This window comes from Miniopterus natalensis, chromosome 20 (genome assembly GCF_054644295.1).
Source record: "Miniopterus natalensis isolate mMinNat1 chromosome 20, mMinNat1.hap1, whole genome shotgun sequence".
Classification (NCBI taxonomy): Eukaryota; Metazoa; Chordata; class Mammalia; order Chiroptera; family Miniopteridae; genus Miniopterus; species Miniopterus natalensis.
Genome location: NC_142100.1, coordinates 19,908,615 through 19,921,648, shown reverse-complemented (window position 1 = coordinate 19,921,648; position 13,034 = coordinate 19,908,615). Strand labels below are relative to the sequence as shown.

The following is a 13,034-nucleotide window of genomic DNA, read 5'->3' as shown; positions in this document are numbered from 1 at the left end:
GACAGGAGCGCGAGGTCGCAGGGTCCCGGCCCGAGCTCCCGCCTATCCAGGGGCCAAGGTGCCCATTTCCCAGGAGAGAAGCCTGAGGCTCGCGGGCAGGAGGCGGGGGTCCGACGGCGGGCGGGGGGCGCGGGGCGCGTCTCCGCCTGGGGCGCTGCGCGGGCGCGCGCGGGGCGGGGTGCGGCCCGGGGGCGGCGCGTGGCCGGGTAACCTGAGCCGGGGGAGGGGAGACGCGCGCGCGGGCGCCGGGCCCGCGGGATTCAGGAAGCGCCGCGCCGTCCGAGGCGGAGGTGAGTGCGCCCGAGCCCTCGGGGCCGGACCCGGGACCGGGGACCCGGGGGCGCGGGGACCCGGGGACCCGGGGAGGGACTGCGCCGCCCAGGTCCTCTCGCGCCCCTGCCTGGGGACGTCGCGGAGGCGCCGCGGGTTCTCCGGGGGGCGCGGGAAGCGCGGGGCCCCGTTGGGTTCCCTTGATCAGGGGGCACCGCTTCCCTGGGGGTCGGTTTTATCACCTGTGAAATGGGCGCCGACGTGCGCCCTGGGGGAGGGAGGGCCCGGGTCCCCGAGGAGGCCCCGCAGCCCACCGTGGGGGACATCCCCACTGGGGAGCGCCTGGAGGAGGGGGCTGGAGGGCCTGAGGTTGGCCCTGGACCGCGAGCAAGCTGCGGGGAATTGGGAGTCTGCGACTTCAAAGGCCGCTTCTGGTTACTGAGTCCCAGAGAGATGGCTCTTCCCCTGGGAGGCAGGGAAATCTTTAACCTGCAGCTCTGCGTGGGGACTGGGGGGGTCGGGAGGTCCGGGAGGACCGGGACAGACCTCCCCGCACTCCCCCCTTGTCTGGATGCCGACCACAGACTTGCTGGTTGAGCTGCTTACACCACCCGTTTTGCAGATGAGGAAACTGAGGTTCGGGTCAGGATGTAGCCAAGTGGAATTGAAACCCAGGGCTGTCTGGCCCCAAAGCCCTCCTGCTTGGCACCCAGAGGTGCCCTGGAAGGGATGGGGGTGGGATGGGCCCATGGCTCCTCTGGCTCGGCTTCTAAAGCGAGGGCCTTGGGTTGTGGTCATGGTGGTGGTGGCCGCGTGAACCCCGGAATCCTAAGGAGACTTCGTGAGTGAGCTTGGTTCTGGGATGCTGATAACTACTCCAGGATTTCAGTTTTGCCACTTTTGCTCTGGCTCCGGGCAGGGACAGGGGTCCAGCTTCCTGACTGGTTCATGAGGAAGGCGAAGAGGTGACCTCCTTAGAGAGGTGAGGTAGAAGGGTCAGGCCCCTATCATCTGTGAGGTTGAAAGTGGGGCCTGTGTAGAGCCTGTGTGGGCCCCAGTCTCATCTCTGCCACCGCACTGCTGTGTGACCTCGAGCTAGTCCCTTAGCTGTCTTCTGTAAAATGGGGGGAGCAGGAGGGCAACCCCCAGGGCTGTGGCGAGGACAGGCGAGCTGCCATGAGCCCTGTGCAGTGCCTGGCGCACACTCAGCGCAACCTCAGCCGTTACTGTTTGTGCTGGTGGTTGTTGCCACCAACACCTTAATCAAAAGGGATAAAAAAGGTAATTGACCATGTCCACATTTCTCCAGTTCATTCGGTTTGAGTAACAGTGGGAACCAGAAAGGCTAGGGATCCCTCTTTCCCACCTTTATTGGTAAATCGGGGGTGAGGGGTTTCCCAAACACCAAACACGTGGCAAGTGGCACTCATGGGCCACTCAGGGTCATGTTTGAAATGGAGCAAGGTGAATGGAGTGTGTGACATGAACAGGAAGGGAAAGGGATGAGATAGGCAGTGACCAGGTTAGACCCAGGAGCCCAAAAGTCCAGGCTGAGAGGGGCATGCCAGACGTGTGGTCTGGAAAGGTCCCTCTGGCTACAGAGTGGGGGCCAGGCAGGGAGGCCGGTTTCCAGCCTGGGGAAGTTGTCCAGGTAAGAGATGTGAGGCCCTAGGTGGGGATTGGAGAAGGGCCACTGGAAGGAGATGTCGGCGGGAGAGAAATGCACAAGGTTGAGCTCACTGTGCCTGGCACATAGTAGGTGCTCAGTAAACCTCTGTGGCCCAGCTGAGCAACTGAACACATCATTTTGAGACAGGAGTCCTTTGAGCTCCTTCGTTTGTTCCTGGAAGGGAGTCCACATGAAATGGGCATCTCTATCCCTCACAGGCCCCTGACCTGCTATCTGCCTTAGTTTCCCCCCACTTGATTTTGGGAAAGACATTCCAGGTTCCTCCCCAAATCCTAGGGACCGAGGGAACAGCTCTGTGTCTTGTCACACATAGAATCTGGGGAGCCAAGAGGACATTTCATGCCAGCCGGCCCTCTGGAATGTTCTGCATTGCTAATTTGGAGAGGAATTCACCTGTTAAAGATTAATTCCGATCTCTTGAGATATCTGTGATCTTGCGCCCCACAGTTGCTGCTCTGAACTCTGGGTACAAGGTTCTGCCTGGCTTTCTCCGAGCCTGGGCTGTGTCAGTGGTCATGATGACGATAGCGAGCATTTATTGAGCACTTGCTATGTGCCAGGCACTGAGCCAAATACCCTTAGCACATGTGGATACAAAACTATGATTGTACCCATTTTTGAGAGAGAGGAAATGAGGTCTGAGCAGTGAAGTCGCTTACCCAGGGTCTCTTAGCTGGGAAGGGGCAGAGCTGGGATCAGAACTCCATTTGTCTCATTTCAAAATCCCTGCCCTTTACTTCCAAGGTGGCTTGTCCTGGTTAGTCTGGGCCAAAAGTTGTTGGGAAGATGCTCTGTAGTATAGAGATAAGAACCGGACTGATACTAGGGGAGCTCAGGCTAGTCACCTGGTCTCTCTGAGCCTCAGTTTTCTCATCTGTCAAATGGGCTCTCAGCTCCCACTTTGCAAGGACAGTCAAGGCATGCGGATGGGGCTCCAAAACACCATCTTCTTTCTCATCCTGTCCCCGGGCCTGTTCCAGGCCATGTTTTCCTCCATGTCATCACTCGGGTGCCCCCTCAGAGCCCCTCTGTGCTGGGCAGGTGGGTGGGAGGTAGCAGGGGCAAAGCTAGACTTGTGTTTGGACGAAGGACGATGCCTTTTCAGCCGTGAAATATTTACGGTTGTCACCTAAGTGCCAGGGGCCGTTGATGTTTCCTACTTTCCAGATTTAATGCTTAAAAACTAGGTCTGGAGCCTGGCTACCTGGTTCAAATCTGGCTCCCAGTAAATCCCCTTTCTCCCGGGACCTCGGTTTCTTCATCTGTAAAATGGGAATGATGGTGCCAGCTTCATGGGGTGGTAGTGGACTGTCTTTAGCGCAACATTGACTGTTTAATTTATAACCAATGTCTAGTGCCCCATGTTCACTTCGATGACGTCATAGCCTCACCTCCACTGGAGGGGGGCAGGGGCAGGGGCAGGAAGGCTGCCTCTCATTTTACAGCTGAGAAAACAGACTCTGAGAGAAGCAGTTTGCCCAGGATGCCCTGCTGGCTCATGGCAGAGCTGGACTGGAAGCCAGATATGAATGACTCTCGTCCCCTTGGGTCCCTGAAAAGCCCAGTGACCGCCCTAGCTTCCTTCCTGGAAAACCACCTTGGACTCACCCTTCTTGGAGTCTGAGCCACCTCGGTTTACATCTCAGCTCTGCCACGCACTGCTGTGTGACCTCAGGAAGTGGCTCAACCTCTCTGTTTCTGGGGCTGCCACCTGGGGTTTGCTGGAAGTCAGAGTTTTGCCAGTGTGAGGGGTATTGGGGTATTCCACCCCTGCCCCTGCCTTGGGTGTCCTTGGGTTCCATGAGCTGGCACCCTGACTGTAGGAACAAGGAAAAGGCCAGGCCCTGATTTGTATTGTGACTCCGACTTCCTGCCTCTGAGCGCCTTCCTGAGAATCAGTTTCTCTTCTCTGCCCCAAGCCCTGGTCACTGCTGGCTGTGTGACCCCAAGGAGGTGACCCCACCTCTCTGAGCAGGTTTCCTCATCAGTGAGGGTGGGTCACAAAGACCATGCCAGGGGCATAGGAGGCCCTCCATCCACACTCACAAGTCTGCCCCAGATGAGCTCAGGGGACAGGAAAGGCCACAGAAGGAGGTGATGCAGGAGCGGGGATGACAGTGGGCCATTGACCAAACGGGAACCTTCTTCTTTTTCCCCAGTGGTGGGTAAGAAGCAACGGCCGCCCTGCCCGCCCTGCCAGCCCCCCACACAAAGGGCTGCTCAGTCTCCCCAGGCGCCTGTTTTTCCTGAGGGTGGAGTGGCCTGGGTTACACCCGGCTGACCAGGAGGGCTGACCACCTTCTGGAACAGCTCCTCGTGTGTGTGTGTGTGTGTGTGTGTGTGTGTGTGTGTGTGTGTGGAGGCACTTCCCACATACACCCCAGATGGGCCCCATGGACTCAGAGGGGCCAACTGACCTCAGGTGGGTACCTGTTGGCCCGGCTCTCTCCTGTCTTCCCTTGGCACAGAGGAGAGGCTTAGAAATACATAGACGGAGTGAATAAATGAATGAATGAATGAGTGATTGAACAGACAGATCAACAAGGCAGGGGTGTCAGAAAAACCACCTGCTCAGATTCCGGCTCCGGTTCGGAGACTGAATGAGCTTGGGCAAGTGTCCTGGCCTCTCTGAGCTCCACTTTCCTCATCTGCAAAAATGGACTCATGATAGCTGCCTCCCTCATAGGGGGACACTGGGTTTCATAGTAGGTGCTCAGTAAATTACCTGTGAAAGGGTGAGAGGGAGGAATAGCTGGTTCGTGGGGTAGAGGTTCAGCTTTGGAGACCTGCCTGCTCCTGTCTGGTGAGAAAGACTAAGTTTGCCTTTTCATGTGTACCCATGAGTTCATTTGTTCACTCACTGAATCCCTGATTTGTTCATTCAGCAAGTATATCTTGAGCAGCTACTATGTGCCAGGCCTTGTTCTAAGCTCTGGGGACTCAGTGGTGACGGGAGAAGAAGAGGGTCCTGCCCTCCTGGAGCTTGCACCCGAGTTCCCATCATTCCACACGCCGTCCTTTGGGGCCGACATCCACCAGGGACCAGGCAGCCCAGGGGTGGGTGCTTCAATTCACTCCCTTTTTGAAACAAGGAAACAGGCTCAGAGAGGTGAAGTGCCCTGCCTGAGGTCACACAGCTACTAAATGGCAAAGCCAAGATTCAAACTCCCAAGACTGTCTGCCTGTGGCATCCCAGCCCCTCACCACTGTGCCAGCTGTCCTGTAACTTCCACGGAGTTAGAAGGGTGGCCCCAGAGATGGCTTCATAGACCCCGAAGGGGTAAACTGAAATGGATTTATTAATTATTATTATTATAATTCTTAGCTCTGTTTCAAAATATTTATTTCGGAGAGAGAGGATCAGAGAGAGAGAGAGAGAGACACTGACTTGTTGCATTCATTGGTTGCTGCTTGTCTGTGCCCTGACCCGGGATTGAACCCCAAACCTTGGTGTATCGGATGATGCTCTAACCAACTGATACCCGGCCAGGGCTCAGATGGGTTTAAAAGCAGGTGGTTGGAATCCTAGCCACATGCCCTTCCTGCTGAGTCATGGGCTCTCCAAGCCTCAGTTTGCTCATCTGTGAAATGGGGTAACAGGAATGCCTACCTCAGATGGTCAGCGTGAAAGTGCTCGGAGCATGGCAGGGGCTGGATAAATGTCAGCCCAGCCTCCATGCTTCCCGGACTTAGTTTATTCACGTGGGACTGAAGCCGATAATGTCTGACTTCCAGAGTTATTTGGGTTAAAGCAGGTAGAAGGTGCTGTGTGGATGCACCAGTGCGGGCAGGCACTGCTGCTGGTGGGGCTCGGGCCCTGGCCTCAGCCCTAATTCTAGGCGGTTAACCAGCCTGCTGTTGGCATAGGCTGGCAGTGAGGCAGGTTGGGGCGGAGGGGGGAACCTCAGATTGGTTTTCTGTTGCCTCAGGCTCCCTTCCCCGGCTCCCGCCCAACCCATCCATTCCAGTGTCTGCTGTCTCCTGTGGGGTTTTTGCAGGTGTGAGTAAGGTGGAGGGGTGTTTGGAGGGATGGGTGGGTGTCCTTCCCCCTCTGGGCCTCAGTCTCCCGGGTGGGAAGTGGGCCAGTGCCTTGGCAAGAGATGGAAACGAGGTGAGAAAACCCTTTCTCCCAGCACAGCCGTGAGCCGGCCTTGGAGCCGGGAAGTCTGGGTCCCAGCGCCCGCTCTGCCCTGCCCTCGCTGGGCCTCCAGCTGTACATCGAGGGAACATTAACAACAGTAAAAAAGCAGCTGCCATTTGTTGAGTGCTTGCTATATACCAGGCACTGTCCTAAACTCTAGAATTATTACATTTAAGCCTCACAACAGTTCTTTGGTGTAGGAGCTATCCTGTTAATTTTTTAACTTCGAGCACAAATGTGCAGTCCAGCAAATAATTACAAAGCAAATCCAGGCTCACCCCTCCTGGGTGGCAGTATGCCCCCATTTTACAGATGAGGAAACTGAGGCCCAGAGAGGAGACGTGACTTGCTCAAGGGCACCCAGCCTGTGAGTGGCAGGTGGGGAACAGAACAGGTGGTCACGTGGTTCCTGAGGCTACACAATCCACTCTGGGGGGCCTGTGAGACTGCGGCTGTTCCAGGAGAGGGGCTGGGCCAGGGAGAAGGGGCTCCTAAGGTTCTGAGACCTCCCTTCTCCTGGGCTGGAGCTGAGCAGCATCATGCTCTGAGCAGGGTGGTCTCTTGGGCTGTGCTCTGACCGGAGGGGATGAGACAGGGGAAGGCGTGGGTGCCTCCTGAGGAAGGGACAGCATATCCTTGAGCCCCTGCTGTGTGCCACACCCCTATATGTCACCGAGGAACTGAGGCTCAGGGAGGGGAAGCCACTTGTCCAAGATCACTGAGCTGAGAAGGATTATTGAGGTGTAATTTACATACCATAAAACGTATTCTTTCTAAGTGTACAATTCGGTGGTTTTTTAGTGTATTCAGAGTTGCACAGACATCACACTATTTAATTCCAGAACTTTTCATCGCCCCAGAGAGGAACCCCGTAGCCATTAGCAGTCACTGTCCCCCACTCCTCCCAGTCCCTGGCAACCACACATCTGCTTTGGTCTCTGTGGATTTGCCTGTGCTGGACATTTCGTGTAAATGGAGTCCTGTCATGTGCGGCCTTTGTGTTTGTTGTATGGCGCGGACCCTTAAACCACTGAGCCACACTGCCTCCAGTGGCTCCCACCGTAGGCTGGGGACCCTTGGACGTGCATGGGGGGCGGGGCATTTGTGCACACTGTTGGAATCCCTCCAGCCAGAGGCCTGCAGAATGACCAAGTCTTGGCCGTGGCCACACTGACACTGCCCTCTGTGGGCCCAGTGAGTCGCCCCAGCGCTGCCCAGCCTGGGTGGTGTGAGCCTGAGGGGGCGCCCTCCCGGGTGGGGGACCTGACAGGACACTGGGGCTCTGTCTACCCTGGACAGGCGGCCACTGTGCAGCAAACAGGAAGCGGGCTGGGCCCTCCTAGGTAAATACAGGCGGGCCGGGAAGGTGCCCAGCGTGGCGTGATGCCCCCCGCCACTGCAGCCGGCCAGGGCGCCTGGCAAGCGGGAGGTTTCATTTGGCCAAGGCCCTGAGGTCCCGGCCGGCTGCTCCCAGCGGCGGCTGCTCTGAGGTGGCTGCCGGGCCCGGGCTCCGGGCCCAGCTACTCTGTCCTTTCTGGCAGTTATTCCTTTCTGGGTCCTCAGCCGGTTCACCCACCCTTTCACAGTAACAGAACAACACCCATCCCTTTCGGGGCTCTGCTGGGCCCTGGGCTCGGTGATTTACACACAATCTCATTTAACCCTCTCAACAGTCCACTGGGGTGGGAACCAGGATTATCACCATTTACAGGTGAGGAAACCGAGGCACAGCAAGGCCAGATGACTTCTCCCGGGTCACACAGCTGGTGAGTCAGCAGGCAGTCTGCCCTCGGGCTGTGGTCCCCACCACCCACCCTGCACTTCTTCCACCCCTCCCACCTTCCACCCTCCCTTCTCGTATCCCCCCTGATCCTTGTAAAGTGTCCATTGAAGGCACATGTCCTGGGGCCACATGGGTTTTAATCTTGCTTCCCCCACTCAGGAGCTGGGCAACACTGGACGAGTGGCTGTACCTCTCTGAGCCTCAGTTTCTTTACCTGGAAGGTGGGGGTTGGGTAGGGCTGGGGTCTTCTGTCCAGCACCAGCAAAACTTAGGGTCCTGTCCTCCTAGTCCCTTCCCCCATTCACACCACCCCTCCCAGACTCATCTGGAATGACAGGTGCTCACAGTACTGTTTATTCCAGGGTGCTACAGGAAGCGGGGAAGGGGGGCAAGGAGCCCCAGGATAGGGCAGGAGGAAGTGCCCTTGGTCTGTCTGGGAGCCCCAAACCTTCCCCCTGGTCTGCCTGCCTCCTCCCCACCCATCACCCATCTTCCTACCTTTCACCTCCCAATGCCGCAGGCCGCACCATTCCTCAGTGCCCCCTGCACTTTCTCGCCTCTGCACTTTGACCTTGCTGTCTCCTGTGCCCTTTTACCCCATTCACCTTGTCAAGCCCCAGGCCAAATACCCCTCCTCCTTGCAGCCTTTCCCGTCCCCATCGAGACAAATGCCTCTTTCCCCCGCCTGCTCTCTACCTGAACATCAGGGGCCCCTTGTCTTATGAGAAAGCAAGCGCCTGGGCACAGAGCTCAGTGCTGGGGGGCAGCAGACATGAAACAGCCCCTACCTCATGGAACGAAAGCCAGAGAAGAGTTGGATAAAGGGGTGATACGTGTGAATGTAAATGTTTAATCACGAGAAGTGCTGTAAAGGGAGACACATGTTGCTCCGAGAGCGAGCTTTAGACTGGGGCCCAGGAAGGCTCTTCAGGGGCAGTGCTGGGTCAGATGGGACCTGAGGAAGGGGAGCTGGGCAGGCAGGACAGGCCAGGCAAAGGCCTGGAGGGGGAAAGCCACCCTTCTTGATTCTTTCGGGAGCTTCCACTCTTTTATGCTTGCCCTGGGTGCCCTGCAAACAGGTGGCACTCAACAGATGCCTTTTGGAGTGAACGGATCCCGGAGCAAGGGAGCGAGGAAGAACTAGCTCCCTGAAATTCTTCGCCCCGGGGTGGAGCAGCCCCACATGCCCAAACTTGCCTCCAGGTTTAAGCAGCTTTCCTTGATCACGTAATCAGGAGGATGGGATTTGTCAAATTCGTGCCAGGGTTTCCATGAGATCAGGGGTACAGAGGAGGTGAGGATGGGCCCCTGCTTCCACCTTCTGCGGGCCTGCTGGGTTGGGGGGGGATGGAGCAGGAGACCTCCCCCACCTCCCGTTGAGCTCAGGATTCTCAGAGAGATGGCACTTTGCTGTTTATTGAGGGCTTTCTCTGTGCCAGGGGTTTGACTCAACTCGCGTAATTCTCGCAATAACCCAGTTAAGAGGAACGCGAGACTCAGAAAGGCCAAGAAACTTGCTCGAGCTCGCCCAGCTAATGAGAGGTGGGCCTGCCTGGGAGCCACCCCCCTGGTCTGTATGACGTCAAGATGCATGCTCTTTCCATGCTCCACCCGCTCCCACCGGGTGAGGAGTGGATTTGGCTGCCCCCGGGAGTCCTCAGGGGCCATCAGAGCAGAATGTGTGACCTTTCAGATGGCCCTGTGCCCGGAGAGTCCGGAGCCTCTGTCCAGGGTGGAGAGGAAGGCTTGGGGACCCTGGCTCAGGCCTGAGTCTCCTCACCCTGCTTAGGACCCCTTAACTCGGCCACTCCTGAGCTCTCCTGGTCTGCACAGCACTTAACACGACCTGACTCTGCGGCCTGCTTTGTCTAGCTGTGTACTCTGTTTCCCCACCACAATGTCGACCCCAGGAGGGCAGGGCTTTCTCTCTGTTTTCCTCACATCTGTGTCCCCAGTACCTGGCACACAGTAGGTGCCCAATAAATATTTGTGGAATGAATGAATAGGTAAGTGGCTTCTAACCCTGCTCCTTAGGCTCTGAGATTCAGATCCCCCCTTCTGTCCATCCTGCCACAGCTACCATCTGTGTCTGGACGACAATCTAGTATTTATATTCAAACAAAGCGTTTGGATGCTTACAACAAAAACATTTGAAATCTGTTGCTTCAAATGAACGCGGTGCTGACGCTGTGTGGGCATGTTCACGCTCATGCACGAATGTCCTCGGTTGGGCCCCTGATGCCACGAGTAAGCATACGGGACATTCACAGGCGGAGGGGGCGCCCACGAGGACTCGCAGCCTCTCCCCCGCCTGCACCCCTCCTTCCCTCGGAGTCTGGCACGGGTTTGGAATGTGTAATTACAGCCCACAGGGCAAATTAGAACAGGGAGTGAACTCTTTCCCGGACCACAGAGAACAGGGTAGTGTTTGGGGAGGGAACTGCCACAGAGCAGCAGAGCTGGCTGTGTGTGTGTGTGTGTGTGTGTGTGTACACGTGTGTGTATGCGTGTGCATTGGTGTGTACACATGCCGGATGGTGTGGTGTGGAAGGAATCCAGGGTTGGGATCCGGAGGCCATTTGCTCCCTGGGTGGCCTCTCAGAGCCTCAGTTTCCTCAGCTCTAAAATGGAGCAGTAGCCCGGCTTTGCTCGCCAGGCTCTGCGGATTAACCGGGGGCGAGGCTTTAAGGGTCTTGGTGAGTTTTAACGCGGGCGGTGAACGCCAGTCTGCACTAACTCCCGGGGTGTGCACGGGAGGGTCGAGGAGGACAGGGAAACTGGGACCTAATGGTGATGATGATGATGAAAGCAGTTTCCAAATACCTGATAGGTGCCCAAGGGACAGCCAACCTGCCTCATGTCATAGCAGCCCCGTGGGATAGACACTGATTGCAACCCTCATTTTACAGGTGGGAAACTGAGGCTCAGAGAGATTCGCCTGAGCTGTAGCAAGAATCCTTACCTCCCGGGGCTGTTTTGCAACTTAAACAAGGTACTGTGAAGGGCTCAGTGTGGCACCTGGATGCTCCCATTCAACGGAGGGAGGCCCGGGCTCTGCAGCCAGCTGCCCAGTTTTGATAACCTGCTCGGTGGCCTCAGGCACTTAACTTCTCTGAGCCTCAGTTTCCTTCTCCATAAAACGGGAATTACTGCAGTGCCTACCTGCAGCCTCAGCACTGTAGACCTTTTGTTCTGGATCATTCCTTGTGGTGGGGACTGTCTTTGCATTGTAGGATGTTTAACAACGTTCCTGGCCTTGACCCATTAAATGCCAGTAGCCCTCTCTTCCCTGCACATGTGGCATTGTCCGCAGACATTGCTAGGTGTCACTGGGGAGTAGAATGGGCCCCACTGGGAGCCACTGGACTGGGGTTGTGGTGAGGATCCAGTGAGCATGCGCCTGGGAGGCACGTAGGCTGGTGCCTGGCACAGGGTGAGAGCAACAGAATCTGGACAATGCTGGAGGTTTATTTCATAATTATGATTTCGTCATAATTAAAATGCTAATAATGGACACTGTGCCTTGCCCAAGGCAATGGGGCAGCCAGTGAGTGGCTGGGAGGGGATTTGAACCTGGGGCTGGCTGACTTCAGACCCGCAGCTGTGGAGCCTCTAGAAACCCCAGATGCTGTCTTGGTTGGGGTTCCTTAGGGAAGGGGGTGCTCGCATGGTGGGGGGTTGGAGGGACCCTCGTAGCTGCCTGCTCTGGCCTTGGGAACTCCCTGAGAGAGGGGTGTCCATGGGGCCCTGCCCCAGTGGGGGAAGGGTTGCCTTGGGACAGGGTGCGGTAATTAAGAGGGTGTTGACAGCAGACAGGGCTGTTCCTGGGGGAGTCTGATTCCCCCCTCAATGCTTAGATCCCCAACAGACACTTCTTCCTGCCTCAGCATGTGGTGTTTGTTCCTGCAAAACAAAGCCCAAAGTCATGCAGCAGCCGCTAGGGGGCAAGGATCCAGGTCTCCCTCTCCCACCTGGAGGGGGAACAGAAACTACTGTCTCCTGAGGTCCTACTAGGTGCCAGCGCTGAGTGGGTGCTTCAAATTCCTGAGGTCACTGGCATCCCCCAAGAACTCTAGGAGACGTGGTCGCCCAGTTTTACATGTGGGGAAAACCGAGGCCTGGAAAGAGGAAGTGGTTTTCCTAAGCTCACCTATGAAAAACCTGCAATTGTACCCACTTTACAGGCGAGGAAACCGAGGCTCAGGTAGCTAAAGTGATAGGTAAATAGCAGGGCTGGGGTTAGAGCCCAGACCTGAATGACTCTAAAGTCCACGCTTTCCTTCCACACTGGTGCCCAGAGAGAGGCCAGTCCCCGACAGGAGCTCTGACATCTGTGCCCGCTGTGCCCCCAAGAGAGGCCTCTGGCAGTCCCCCGCGTCTCTGGCCCAAGCTTTCCTCCTTGCAGCCGCAGAACAAACAAGGTGGGAACCAGTCTTTATTTGCTTCTCTGCTAATGTGTTGGGCGGGAGGGGAGACAGAAAAGAGGACTTTTCAGACATCTCCCTGCTGCCTGGGTGGGATGGTGGGAGTTCCAGGAAACTCGCCCTCGGTGCCCAGCCCCGTCTGCCCAGGGGAGTGCTGCCAAGGGCAGGGGGCTGCCAGCCAGCCAGCAGGGCCTTGCCCCTCCCTGCTCTTGCTCCTGGCTAAACGTTGGACTTGGAGCCAGAGAGACCTGAGTTCAAGTCCAACTCTTCTCCCTCTAAGCTGTGACGGCCCCTCTTTTGTTTATTTATATTTTTAAAATAACTTTTCATTTTTTAATTACAGTTGGCATACAATATTATATTAGTTTCAGGTATACAACCCAGCGATTAGACATTTATGTAACTTACAAAATGATCACCCTGATAGAACTAGTACCCATCGAATACCACACATGGTTGTTACAACATTCAATAATATTGACTATATTCCCCGTGCTGTACAATATATTGACTATATTCCCCATGACTATTCTGTAACTACCAATTTGTACCTCTCAATCCCTTCACCTTGCCCCCCCCGTCCCCCCACCCTCCCATCTGGCAACCCCTAAAATGTTCTCTGCATCTGTGAGTGTGGCTTCCCCTCTTGAAGCTCCAGTTTCCTCATCTGAGAAGTGGGAACCAATAATACCTTTGTCACAAGGTCATTTGTCCATAGGGAGGGCT

The 13,034-nt window shown here is 56.3% G+C and overlaps 1 long non-coding RNA gene across 2 annotated transcripts; it reads left to right on the top strand.

Annotated features, from left to right (window-relative positions):
* The first annotated feature begins 267 nt into the window (after positions 1–267).
* Positions 268–13,034, top strand: LOC107528474 (uncharacterized). Of its 2 annotated transcripts, none has more exons than XR_015716206.1 (3): positions 268–290; positions 10,794–10,876; positions 12,183–13,034. It is a non-coding gene; the product is annotated as an uncharacterized LOC107528474 (long non-coding RNA). The 2 variants fall into 2 exon arrangements; XR_001602372.2 differs by lacking the exon at positions 268–290 and adding an exon at positions 5,204–5,958.